Source organism: Schistocerca gregaria, chromosome 11 (assembly GCF_023897955.1).
Source record: "Schistocerca gregaria isolate iqSchGreg1 chromosome 11, iqSchGreg1.2, whole genome shotgun sequence".
NCBI lineage: Eukaryota > Metazoa > Arthropoda > Insecta > Orthoptera > Acrididae > Schistocerca > Schistocerca gregaria.
The window spans coordinates 66,159,641-66,172,826 of record NC_064930.1 but is presented as its reverse complement, the minus strand read 5'-3'; the positions used below and the strand labels follow the sequence as shown (position 1 = coordinate 66,172,826).

At 44.2% G+C, this 13,186-nt stretch overlaps 1 long non-coding RNA gene across 1 annotated transcript in view; it reads left to right on the top strand.

The window, feature by feature from the left end:
* The window catches only part of LOC126295138 (uncharacterized), a 29,050-nt gene that overhangs the window by 15,478 nt on the left and 386 nt on the right, over positions 1 to 13,186 (top strand). The gene's annotated exons all lie outside the window — the stretch shown is intronic.

The window sequence follows — 13,186 nt, the reverse complement described above, 5'->3', positions numbered from 1 at the left end:
ATTGGACATATTGATCTGATGGAATTGCATTTTCCAGGAGACTTGTAGGTCTCAACTTTATCTTTGATAAACGTAGAAGCTGAAAGAATAAAAATTTATGCCGAGGCATGCAGCTGTGGTAGCCACAATGCCACAGTGATGTAGCAGTCAGTACATCTGTCTAGTAAGTGGGAGACCTGGATTCAGACTAGGCACAAATTATAATCATTACTTCAGATTCTGTCATTATTGAGTATTCATTAGAAGTACTAATAATGTTTTTCTTTTTTCTTAAATATTTGCTACTCCTTTTGGGAGAAGATTGTAAAGTTTGATTCCCATACATTTAACATTACACTATACAATTTTGTTGAATGGGGATATAATATTAATAACTTTTTGGCCCTGTGTCTTGGTGGTGACTGCCCAGGTTCCTGTACAATCTATTTATGTTTAATAGAAGATAGTAGTTCATATATATATATATATATATATATATATATATATATATATATATATATATATATATATATTGACTAGTGAGGGAAAGTGTGTTTAATTTTTTAAGAAGAGGGTTACAGATTTTTCTTTGCTGTTTGTACAAGAATATTCTAATTGCTTTTTTTTTGCAATTTAAATAATTTCACTGATACAGTACTATGACTCAAAAATATAATTCCATAGGGTAGTACTGAATGAAAAGGAGCATAACACATACATGCCAATATGTTAGCATTTAGCTCATCCATCACAATGTGGATCATGACAGACTTTGTTTAGCCTGGGACTAATCGTGTGGATATGGTTTTTCTATGTGAATGTGTCAGTGATGTGGGTCCCTAAGAATTTCACTCATTGACAAATTCAAGACTTATCTCACTCACTGTTACTGTTTGAACCTAGTTAGTACTTTTCTGAATGGTGTGGATGGTTATGTATACGGACGTTTTTGCATTGAGAAGAAATTTATTTGTTGCAACCATAAGTCTAGTTGGGCTCTATTTCTATTTACTGCTGACAGTAGAGATTAATATATATCTGAGATATGGACTGACAGTATCTTGGCATACGATGGTTCACTGCTGATACTCTAAAGTTCTAAATGATTCAGCTTATTCTTAACTTCCTGTAATTTATGAAAATAATGTTTTGAGGCAGAGTAATGTTTCACACTAATGAATACATTTATGTGTGGCACTGTTTCATTAGTTGAAACAGAATATTTGGACTTGTTTGTACTATTAATGTGAGTTTGCACTTTAACTGAAGTTTTTAAGACTGATCCTTTTTTTAGGGGGAATAGTAAAACATCGTCCTCCTTTGCTGGAGGCCACCTTGGCTTTAACTTAGCACTTTATGCAGCTGATGTTCTTGGTGCCTCTACTGTGGCTGAAGAAGTTGCTGCTGATGGTTTTGCTGCAGAAAACTCTGCTTTTGCTGCCCTGTGTGGTTTCTTTTGTGGCACTGTTTCTGTCACCTCTTTGACATCAGGTTTCTGTGCAGAAACCACTTCTGCATAGGAAGGGATCACGGAAGAACCTGTTCTGTTCGATTTATCTGATTTTGTTGCTGCTTCCTGTGCTGTCCTTGGTTGCAAAATACTTGCTCTTGATTCTCTTTTTACTTCTGGTTGTATTGCAGTTACTAACCCATTAGTTCTCATCAGTCTGACACAAAGGCTGCATCCAACATAAACTTGCACATAAGACAGGAATAGGTTTCACATTCAGAACATATAAGTCCTAAGTTTTAGACACTGTTATTTCTTCAGATCTGTGGATTGGTTTTGGAAGAGTGAAACATCATTATATGCATACTTTTTAGAACTACAACAGAAGTAGCAGATGTTACTATAGCTGCTTTGTAAAAGCAAAATGAAACTGATTCTTCCATAATTAATATACACTCCTGGAAATTGAAATAAGAACACCATGAATTCATTGTCCCAGGAAGGGGAAACTTTATTGACACATTCCTGGGGTCAGATACATCACATGATCACACTGACAGAACCACAGGCACATAGACACAGGCAACAGAGCATGCACAATGTCGGCACTAGTACAGTGTATATCCACCTTTCGCAGCAATGCAGGCTGCTATTCTCCCGTAGAACGATCGTAGAGATACTGGATGTAGTCCTGTGGAACGGCTTGCCATGCCATTTCCACCTGGCGCCTCAGTTGGACCAGCGTTCGTGCTGGACGTGCAGACCGCGTGAGACGACGCTTCATCCAGCCCCAAACATGCGCAATGGGGGACAGATCCGGAGATCTTGCTGGCCAGGGTAGTTGACTTTCACCTTCTAGAGCACGTTGGGTGGCACACGATACATACGGACGTGCATTGTCCTGTTGGAACAGCAAGTTCCCTTGCCGGTCTAGGAATGGTAGAACGATGGGTTCGATGACGGTTTGGATGTACCGTGCAATATTCAGTGTCCCCTCGACGATCACCAGAGGTGTACGGCCAGTGTAGGAGATCGCTCCTCACACCACGATGCCGGGTGTTGGCCTCGGTCGTATGCAGTCCTGATTGTGGCGTTCACCTGCACGGCGCCAAACACAGATACGACCATCATTGGTACCAAGGCAGAAGCGACTCTCATCGCTGAAGACGACACGTCTCCATTCGTCCCTCCATTCACGCCTGTCGCGACACCACTGGAGGCGGGCTGCACGATGTTGGGGCGTGAGCGGAAGACGGCCTAACGGTGTGCGGGACCGTAGCCCAGCTTCATGGAGACGGTTGCGAATGGTCCTCGCCGATACCCCAGGAGCAACAGTGTCCCTAATTTGCTGGGAAGTGGCGGTGCGGTCCCCTACGGCACTGCGTAGGATCCTACGGTCTCGGCGTGCATCCGTGCGTCGCTGCGGTCCAGTCCCAGGTCGACGGGTACGTGCACCTTCCGCCGACCACTGGCGACAACATCGATGTACTGTGGAGACCTCACGCCCCACGTGTTGAGCAATTCGGCGGTACGTCCACCCGGCCTCCCGCATGCCCACTATACGCCCTCGCTCAAAGTCCGTCAACTGCACATACGGTTCACGTCCACGCTGTCGCGGCATGCTACCAGTGTCAAAGACTGCGATGGAGCTCCGTATGCCACGCAAACTGGCTGACACTGACGGCGGCGGTGCACAAATGCTGTGCAGCTAGCGCCATTCGACGGCCAACACCGCGGTTCCTGGTGTGTGCGCTGTGCTGTGCGTGTGATCATTGCTTGTACAGCCCTCTCGCAGTGACCGGAGCAAGTATGGTGGGTCTGACACACCGGTGTCAATCTGTTCTTTTTTCCATTTCCAGGAGTGTAACTGTAACAAAAGACATAAATCATCATTCAGGAATGACATTTGCACAGTTCACGTTGGTGAATACTGTATTACTATACTCTTAAATAGTCCAGGAAATATCTGAGGTGAATAATGTAGCTGAATCACTCCATCTATAAATGGTTCAAATGGCTCTGAGCGCTATGCAACTTAACTTCTGAGGTCACCAGTCACCTAGAACTTAGAACTAATTAAACCTAACTAACATAAGGACATCACACACATCCATGCCAGAGGTAGGATTCGAACCTGCGACCGGAGCAGTGGCCCAGTTCCAGACTGTAGTGCCTAGAACCACATGGTCGCTCCGGCTGGCAACTCCGTATATCGAAACCAGAAACACGAAGATGCAATTAAAACAGGAAATTAAAACTAATTGTTTTATCTAAGATTGTGTGTGTACTTGCCCTTGCAAACTAAGTGTTTTTCACTGAAAATTTAGTTTGATCACATTCGAGGTCCTATTGTGATCAGGTTGTTGCTACACCAAAAACTTGATATTTCTTCTGCAACGAACACATGAAAATAATGTAGAATCAGCTGCTCTGCTTATGTTCCCACTACTGTTCAGGGTGTCCTCTCTGCATACACATCCAAGTGATGGTGGCCTCTTGTAAAGTATTACCCCTTCCTTTCTAGAAAATGGGATGATATAAGGGTTCCTAATAAACTGTACATGTTTTTTTTTAAATTTCAACTTGCACTTAATTCTTTCGGTAAGCCAAATTTTTCTTCTGTAAACACTTTACTATTTTGCATCAACACCCTCTGCACAGCATTCTTTTCACTATCTGTGTATCCTCAGAGTCCTTAATTTTCCACACAGGATGTTCATTCAGGAGGACAACAGTTCAAACCCTTGTCCGGCCATCCTATTGTGTTTCTCTAAACCACTTCAGGCAAATGACACTGTGGTTCCTTTAAAATGGCATGGCCATCTTGCTTCCCCATCTTTCCCTTATATAATGGAACCAATGACCTTACTGTTTGATTCCCTCCACCAAATCAATCAACCAACCAACCTCAATTTTCCATGGTATCTTGATAAAAAGTCGAGCTGTGTTGAAGTGTGTATTTCCACTCCTATTTTCTGCAGAAAAGACATTCCATAAAAGTTTTCATTACATACAAATCTGAATGTCCCACTAGCAAAATCAGTATTTACATTCCACTTACAGAAAGATTCAGTACCCCATTTCACATTTATACTAAGGTCAGGTATCACAAAGTTATAATCTAATTGACATGTTTCTAGTTGCAGTTATAAATATGATCCCTCAAACATGCATTACTAGTACTCAGATGTTTTTAATTGACTCAAAAAATGAACAGGAAACGCCATTTAATTCACTGCTGCTATCCACCAAATATTAAACAGATATACCTAGAATATTAGCTACAATAACAGGATGCTACTATACCTCATTACTCCTTCACACTTTCTCATGGTAATCTGATATCTCTGTTTGAAGTATTCTGCACGAACCATTTCCAACCTCATTAATTTTCTATGTTATTATGCCTGCCTCTCTTGATATTTTAAGTTTCATTTACTTAGCATATGATATGATTTAGCTTCTCTACTATTGTAATTGTTTCTATCCACATGGAGATTTTCTGAAACTAAAGTACACAGTATTTATTTACAGGCGTCTCATTTCAGTATGTTCAACAAGTAGGAGTGTCATATGGAACAACTATCAGTTTAAACTAATGGATCCATAATAATTATTATTCACCACACTTCTGTCACTGGAATTTTCCACACTACTTTTACTTCCATTTGGTCCATTGGCCACCTTGTTGTTCCTTGGACCTCCAGTATTTCTTCCAGACTCTACTCTACTCAAAGGCGACCCCACCTCAGGTGGCCCCTATCTTTAATATTTCTCACAGTGTTTACTACTATGGATCTGAGCCTTCATGCATTCCCCAAGTACTTCAGGAAACCATTAATATTACTCCTCAGAAGAGGCAAATCTCTCCTTTTCTTGTCCAAATACTGAAGTTTATTAATCCAATAATGACAAAAACCAGTAATGGTACCTTTACTTTCATCATATTTATCACCTCCTCCAAATTCTCCTAAAATCCTTGGTTGTTCTTCTGTATAACAATAATCATTAAAAACAATTTCTTAAACTGTCACCATGAATTACATAAATGCACTGGGCAAATGGGCTGCAATATTGTGACACCGGCAGCTGAAATACTGAGCAGCCACTGAGTGGCAGCCAGCTTTAGCAGCCACCTGACAGTCAGTCGTGATCAATCATCAGAGTGAGAGGGATGTGGAAGATTTTATGGTTGCCTGTCTTTTGCCTCAAAAGAAATGCAAATCCAAAGAAAAGATATCGAGCTCAACCTCTACTTCTTGAGTGGTATGAAGAGGGTTTATTTTAAAATTACTTCAAGAATCTTCAAATCTATCTGGATAGATTTTTTTAATGTCAGTGAAATCATTTAATAACTGTTTGGAAAATATAAGAGACTGTGTTATGGGTGTTGCTACTTGGATGCAAATTTGTGTACCTCCAGAAGAGACGTTGTTGATTACTTTGAGGTTAGTACAAATACAAATGTGATGGTCTATTTTTAATAACATTTGAAAATAATGGAAGGATTGAGGGATAAATCAATAAGACACATTTTGATTATTTCTTTTTTGAAACAAAGACAAATTTTCGTCAAAATTCTGTAGCAACTAGCGACACCAAAAATTTGAGGTATCAACTGATAATGGTTGCAAATTAAAAAAAGTTAATGACACTGAAACACCAAAATTGTGGAAAAAGTTATTTAATTGTCTTAGTTTTCTTTCCTGATCCTTCAGTTCGAATGTTATGAAGAACAAATTGAGAAGGGACAGATTTGGAAAACAAATGAGTGTTTGAAAATGGGACAACATATTTGATGATTTAACATTGTTATTTTAATGTTATGTGCTAAATTTTAATAATATTGGAAATGAACTGTAATATCAAAGTTCTTGTTATACTGATGACTGGAACAGAGAAAGTATTTTAGAATTCTGGGTTGATGTGGTTGAGACAGTGAGTGATAACAGCAGTGTCCTGACTTCTACACCAGGCACAGAATAACCACAGTGACTTTCCATCTGCTGTCTGGTGAAGTCTCCCCGACCATCATTTTCCTCTGTTATGTATACACCCTGAAATTGCTGTTGCTGAAGGCTTCTGCTTCATACCTGCTGCCACGTGGTCCATCGACTGATGTCACGTGGTATGTGGTTACGAATAGCTTTGCGATGCGTTTTCAGTGTAAGGATTTGTGCTTTTCTTTGTGACATTGTGGCGGTCATCAACCACAAGAATCGAGTGCCAATGTAGTGTGATATCTTTGAACTACCAGTATATATGACTATTCATAGTAGTGCCGCCATTGCAGTTTGTTCTTCAGTCTTTTTCCGGCACTTGGCATGTGATGGTGTAGTCTGTACACTTTGCTGAATAAATACAGAGTTTATATATAAAATGGTTTTCAGGATTTTAATATGACAATTGTATGACCTGTTCCCCACAGTGTTGACCCTGTGCTTGTTACATACGACCACACACCTGTTTTCACTGCACTAGTTTCGCATTTCCATGTGTCGTAAAGTACTAATGAACCTCCATGTCACGTGTGAGCCAGAAATGGGGCTGAGTTTGCCTACCATCTCTTTCACTGATGAGGTGCTGGTGGATGAGACTTCAATGGTTCTGAGTGCATTTTCACTCCTGTGTGTACCCATGCCAGCACCATATAACCTTAGCAGCACTGTCTATAAGCAATGTTGCACACAGACTGCACCGTATCTACATGTGGAGCAGTTCTCAGGCTTCGTACTGCATCTGAAACAAGAACTACCTTCGCCACAGTACTCATAACATTTGAAGGGAACATATTTACTGGCAACCGTATCAACAACGTGCAACTGCATACACATCTGCAAGGATGCCTGTGCCTCCCATATTTTCTCTCACACCTCCCACACCTTGTGTGTTGTGTGGACAGAAGCTTACTTGTACAGATCTAATACCAGTAGCTGCCACCCCCACTGCCATCTTCCAACGACACTACAACAGCCACCTGTTGGGCGGTTTCCAAAGCTTCCACAACTTCAAGAGGACAACCCTACAACATGGTTCATGCTGGTACATAATATCCTGGACATCCATGGCATGTTGGGAGATGATGCACGCTTTATCCGTTTGATGAGCCATCTACACGTCAAGCCGGACACGGTCATTGATCTATTGCTCACATCACAGAGCCAGCATAAATACGCAAACACAAGAGCACACATCTTCAAGAGTTGAATGCATCCTCCTGCGGAAACCATCCACTCTGTCATTCAATAAATGTGTTTAGGGGGCAATATGCCGTCTCAACTTCGGCGCCACTTATGAACTCAGGTCAGCATAGATGAACTCACCAACCTTGTACTCTGGTCATTGTGGCTCGTGATGTTGCCATCAGATCTTCAGCTACATTCGTTGGCTCATAAAACGCCACCCTGGAGGGAAAGCTGCACCTGTTGGACCAGACATATAGCATCATTAATCACTGCCAATGCACGTCTTCCAGTTTCTGAGGTACACCAGAAGTTGGTAGCACTGCACCATCCTCAAGTCCTGCGTTTCATCAGCTGGCTGGCAGAAGTCGTGCACCCAGCATGTAACAGCAGCTGACAGAGTCACCTGGTGGTGAGATCACTATACCTTCTGCTACTTCTTGCCTAGCTGCCCTACCCACCACCATGTCACAGCAGAATGCCCCATCCACGGTGGCAGCTCATCGGAGCAGGTGCCACAAACAGCACATCCCCTATGTTGGTACCACGTTACGTTTGGGGACGCTGTGCATTCTTGTCGCATGCTCTGAAACTACCCAAACGCAAAGTGCAAGTCCAAATAGGCGCCACGGCTCGCTCCGACATTTCAGGGCGCCAGTCACATCCTTGGCCAACCACTCCCAATGCCCATCACGCTGGCAGACTATACATCTATGACATAGACACCAGAGTCGATGTCAGCGTTATTCCCAAGTTGATCGCCCTGGTGGCGCTCTTGCCATCTGCTATATCACTCCAGGCAGCCAACAACTCCAAATTGGCTCTCATGGCTCAGCTGAACTTCAGCTACATCTCTCATCAGCCTGCATGGCAGAAGTCGATTGCCCTGTTATTGGTATGAATTTCCTATAAAAGTTTGGGTTCTCACCAGGTCTCAAAGCAGCAGCAGCCCTCTTGCACCACACTACCATCAGCCAGATACCAGCGGCCTTTGCTCCCAACCCACCAACATCCACCACAGTTTGTGATGCCCTGTCTGCTGCTACAACTGAATGTACCCACCTCACTGCAGAGCTCGCCACTGCCCTGGCATGCATACCATATCTGCGCTGTGAGACCACTGACCTTCACAACCTAGAACACGCATGTACAACAGCTGATTGCTGCCACATCAGCTGACCTGACACGCACACTTGAGCAGTAGAGGATGTAGCTGCACCGTGGGGACATGACCACAACTATACCGCCGAGGAGCAAATGCTGCAGAACTCTTGCAGTGATACTTGCTGCCACAGGTCAGTGACATCCCAGCCTCCATTGACACCATGGAGGGCCGTCGCCCCCCCCCCCCCCACCCCGTACACCACCAGCCTCAATGCCTTAATGCCACAAAATTGCAACATGCAAAAACAGCTGTACACGAACTGCTGGACTCTGGTACTGTCTACATGTCCAACAGCAATTGGTCCTCACCGATCCACTTAACTACTGAGGGGCATGGTTCATTTCGTTTGTGTGGTGAGTACCGATGACTGAACGCCTGGAAAATCTTAGGCCGTGACATTGTAATTCTGTCAGAGACAGCAAAGGACTTGGAAGAGCAGTTGAATGGAATGGATAGTGTCTTGAAAGGAGGGTGTAAGTTGAACATCAACAAAAGCGAAACGAGGATAATGGAATGTAGAGGAATTAAGTCGGGTGATGCTGAGGGAATTAGATTAGGAAATGAGACACTTAAATTAGCAAAGGAGTGTTGGTATTTGGGGAGCAAAATAACTGATGATGGTCGAAGTAGAGAGGATATAAAATGTAGACTGGCAATGGGAAGGAAAGTGTTTCTGAAGAAGGAAAATTTGTTAACATCGGGTATAGATTTAAGTGCCAGGAAGTCATTTCTGAAAGTATTTGTATGGAGTGTAGCCATGTATGGGAGTGAAACATGAACGATAAATAGTTTGGACAAGAAGAGAATAGAAGCTTTTGAAATGTGGCGTTACAGAAGAATGCTGAAGATTAGATGGGTGGATCACATAACTAATGAGGAGGTATTGAATAGAATTGGGGAGAAGAGAGGTTTGTGGCACAATTTGACCAGAAGAAGGGATCGGTTCGTAGGACATGTGGTGAGGCATCAAGGGATCACCAATTTAGTATTGGAGGGCAGTGTGGAGGGTAAAAATCGTAGAGGGAGACCAAGAGATGAATACACTAAGCAGATTCAGAAGGATGTAGGTTGCAGTAGGTGCTGGGAGATGAAGGAGCTTGCACAAGATAGAGTAGCATGGAGAGCTGCATCAAACCAGTCTCAGGGCTGAACACCACCACAACAACAACAACAACAACAACTACTACTACTACTACTACTACTACTACCCCATACCGCTCAGACAGAATTTCGCCCAATAGCTGCATGGTGCACGGGTATAGACAGTCAGAAAGCGTACCATTAGATCCCAGTGCGTAAGGACGACATCCTCTAAACTGCAATAATCGCCCATTTCGTACTCTATGAGTACTGCTACATACCATATGGCCTAAAAGCTGCCACACAGACTTGGCAGCGCCTTATCATTTCCATGCTATTGTCCCGTATTGGTACACGTATCTAGATGCTAGTCTTATTTCGTCAGCAACCTCCAAGAAGCATGAAGGACGTCTGTCAAGAGTCCTCAATATACTGGCCGAGAATTGCGTCACGGTCAACGACGATAAATCGCAGTTGTGAGCTGCTAGTGTGACTTTCCTAGGCTATACTGTCTACTTGGAAGGGTTCTGCCTCATGTCAGAATGAGTCACTTTTATCTGTGACCTTCCTCTGCCTGCTTGAGACTCTTCACTGTTTCCTAGACATGATAAACTTTTTCCGGCGATGCATCCCACACGCTGCGTCCATGCAAGCGTCGTTGGCTGATGCAGTTGTGGGAAAGAGCACCTACGGACTTCACAAGTATTCATGGTGCAGTAAAATGCAACGCATGTTTGTCGCATTAAAAACTGCACTAGTGAACGCTGTCACTCTCCCGCAACCAGTCTCTGACAGTCGGCTATCGATCACTGTGGACGTGGGTGACACAGCCATTGGCACGTTGCTTCTTCAGCAGGTCTAGGGTAACACACAATCACTTTGTTTCTTCTTGTGAAGGTTGTCTGCCTCCCTGCATAAATGGCCCACTTTCGACAGACAACTTTTTGCCATTTACGAAGCAGTTCGACATTTCTGTGAGGACATAAAGGGTAGGTGAGTGACCAATATACGGACCACAAGCTGTTGGCCGATGCATTTCGTAACCCCACAGCCGACCTCTCTCCCCAATGCATGGACGTAATATGTCAATTTACAATCTGATGTCCATTACCTAAAGGGCACGGTCAACATCCTCGCCGACTACATGTCACGAGTTGGAACAATCTCGTTTTCTTGGGACTAATTAGCGGCCCAGCAACAAACAGATGGTGACATGCAGCAGTTGCTACAACATGAGCCTACCTCATTCTCAACTGAGCCTCGCTCAATTTCGGGCTCTTCCCTACTTGTTCCTCTGGACTGTTTCCACAGGCACGGCTCACCTGCTAGTTCTGGCTGTCTTGCCCCAAAAGATATTTGCAGCTATCCATGACCTTGCACATCCTATTATTCGGGCTGCCACACGCCTAACAACGGAGCGTTTTGTATGGACAGGGGCTAGGTCAGACTGCAAAAACTGGACCTGCGCATGATTACCCTGCCAACACTCCAAGGTCGTTCAACATACGTAACCACTGATGTGCTCGTTTGACATTCCTAATGGCAGGTTCTGTGACTTACATCTTGACCTGGTCTGACCGCTTTCCCCATCAGAGAGTTTTTGATAGATCCTGGCTATCGTCGACCACATTAGCCAGTGGGTTGAGGCCATTCCTTTCACAGATATAACAGCCAACTCTGTCGAATGGGCCTTTGTCACCTCCTGCGTCGCACAGTTTGGCTGCCCGTCTTCTGTCCCGGTTTACCAGGCACGACAATTTGAAGCTGTTCTTTTCTCAAAGCTGTGTGACCAGCACAGTGCAAGCAAACTATGTACAACAGCCTACCACGCACAGAAGCAATGGGTTGGTCGAATGCTGGGACAGCACTTTAAGAGGTGCTTTGATGTGCCAGAACAAGTCCTGGTCAGAGGCTCTCCCCTGGGTCCTGCTTGGCGTCAGTACCGCCTACAAAAAGGATTTAAAAGCCTCCCTAGCCGACTTATTGTATGGGTAGCCCTCTCGTCCTTTCAGCGCAATTTGTGAGAGACTCCAACCATCACGTGCAGTCAGAACTTCTTATATTAGTAGAGTGCATCTGACACTTCACTGCGCAGAAGGGCACATATGGGTCCTCATGTCTTCATGCACAGAGAACTACACGTTTCTATGTGATGTTGCATGATGACACAGTGCTACCCACACTGCAGCCCCCCCCCCCCCCTTGCTCGGGCCCACATAATTACACCACTCGCCACAGACCTTTGACATCCTACTCCACAATAAAAGAGAAACAGTGTCCCTTTCGCATCTCGATCCAGCTTGGTGGCTTGATGAAGATGAAAACTTGGAGGCTGACTCCCTCCCCCCAAGTCCAGTTTGCACGCGAGCCCAGTGCTTCTAATGAGATGGACTCCCTTTCTTGCTCTGATACTTCATGTGATAATGCATGTCCTCCACCCGGTTCGGATGTAGCGTGTGAAGAATCCCCCGCATCTTCCCTCCACTGCCGTGATTCCTCTGACCTGCTGATGCCGTCCGACGACACTTGCGATGCCATCTTCTGAGTCAATCTGTTTCCTTTCTCATCGAGGATCTCTCCCTGCAGCTATATAATGGCACACTGTTTCTCGTTCATGCCCCTCCGCGCATTTGAAACCCCTCCAGATGCAGAGGAGACAGCCATCACTGCTTCCATTGCCGATGACAGCCACCTCTCTACTCACGTGCCACTCATGGTCCACCATGCCCCCCCATCACTGGGCCACGTGATCCTGGTTTCCCGGATCGGCAGCCTGCTCTGCCCACCGATGTGGTAAGGTGACTTCATCATTAACGGGATCTATACCTGCAGGGACATCTTTAGACACGAGCACAGACTGAGTGCCACACCAACCTACATCACCACTTCTCCCCACGCTCTGCATTACGGAGGGGGAGGGGGGGGGGGGTTCTGTGGCAATCATGGACCACCAGACTACAGTCTTTTTCTCTGGTGTATTATGTGCAGTGTTCTTAATAAATACAGAATTTATATATGAAGCGGTATTCATTTTTTTAATACGACGATTGTATGACATTCCCAATAATGTCAATTACCTCCATTTTTGTAGTAAGCTTGCGAATTTCCAGAATCTTTTTGATATCCTCTAGTAATGAAAACAGTAATATTCGATCCTAATCAGATTCTTGCTTCCTTTCATGCTCTTCTCTAATTGCGATACTCTCTTGTAGTACATCAACCAGTCTGTCTTCGACAGGGTTCGGTTTCTTTTTGGTAACAGATGAACGATTTTGTACACTGTTGCACCCATTGTTACTTTCAGCAACGTCTATTTCATCCAGGATAGCT